General features: G+C 42.9%; 1 pseudogene; it reads right to left on the reverse strand.

Moving 5' to 3' along the window:
- Window positions 1-309: 309 nt before the first annotated feature.
- On the reverse strand, window positions 310-437 carry LOC141567741 (U1 spliceosomal RNA; annotated as a pseudogene).
- Between the last annotated feature and the right edge of the window lie 910 nt (window positions 438-1347).

Genomic DNA, 1347 nt, shown 5'->3' on the forward strand with positions numbered 1-1347 from the left:
TTTTTCACAACTTTGGCACATTCTAATCGACTATTTATTTGAATATACTCTGTTCCCCTCTCCCTTTCTTCTCCTTCTCATATTCTCATTATTCTTTTTTTTTTAATTAAATTTATTGGGGTGACAATTGTTAGTAAAATTACACAGACTTCAAGTGTACAATTCTGCACCACATCATCCACAAATCCCACCGCGCGTTCACCACCCAGAGTCAGCCCCCCTTCCACCACCATATATTTGATCCCCCTCACCCTCATCTCCCACCCCCCACCCCCCTTACCCTCTGGTAACCACCAAACCATTGTCTGTGTCTATGAGTTTCTGTTTCTCACATTTGGGGAAATCGCAGGGGTCAGCACATCCGGAGTGCAATGGATAAGCCTCGCCCTGGGAAAACCACCTTCGTGATCATGGGATCTCCCCTGCCAGGTAAGTATTCTCATTATTCTTATATTGCTCTTTCTGATGGTGTCAGAAAGTTCTTGTTCCCTTAACTCTCAAATCTCTCTCTTCTTCCGTCTGTTTCATTTCCAGATGTCTGTCTTCAATGTCACTGATTCTTTCCTCCATCTGGTCAACTCTGTTACCTAAGCTGGCTAGTTCATTCTTTATTTCTTTTATTGAGTTCTCAATCTCTAGAAATTCTATTTGGTTCTCTTTTTTTGAAATTTCAATCTCTTTGGTAAGACGTTCATTTTGTTCTTTGATTGTTTTTCTGAGTTCATTAAACTGCCTGTCTGTGTTTTCTTTCATTTTGTTGAGTTTTTTTCAGAACTGCAATCTTGAATTCTGTCATTTAAGTCATGTATTTCCATGTCATTAAGTTCATTTTCTGTTATTCTTGGCAATTAATGAATTATTATTTCGTTTCCTAGGCATGTACAGGAGTGGGTTCTGCAATAGGTTGATAGGAAGAGGTCTTTCTTTTATTTTCCAGTAGGTGTTGGTAGAGTGTTTTATTTTGTCTCTGACTGCAGCCTTTTATTCTCTCTCATACTGTAGTGTTATATTTTCTCTGCACTGTTCTGGCTTCTCACACTATGGGGGGATTCCCTAGATGGCAGGCATCTCCTCTGTGAAAAGGTCACCTGGGTCATAGGGCAACGCCTCTGTGGAGGGATGTGGAGAGGTTCTGAAGTTCCAAAGCTATTCCTGCACCAGTTCCAAAGCCTGTGTGTTTCTGTTTCAGCAGCTCTGTGTACACCTGCAGTGATCTGCCCAGATAGGTGGGGACAGGGGTGGGGTGGGTTGTGAGAGGTGGCTCTGAGCAATGGTGGTGACCACCAGCACAGCCAGTCCTGCACCCAAGGCTCCCTCCCCTTCGCCAGAACTAGTTGGTCTGTGAAT

This window comes from Rhinolophus sinicus, chromosome 8, assembly GCF_057876585.1.
Source record: "Rhinolophus sinicus isolate RSI-liver-muscle chromosome 8, RSI-T2T, whole genome shotgun sequence".
NCBI lineage: Eukaryota > Metazoa > Chordata > Mammalia > Chiroptera > Rhinolophidae > Rhinolophus > Rhinolophus sinicus.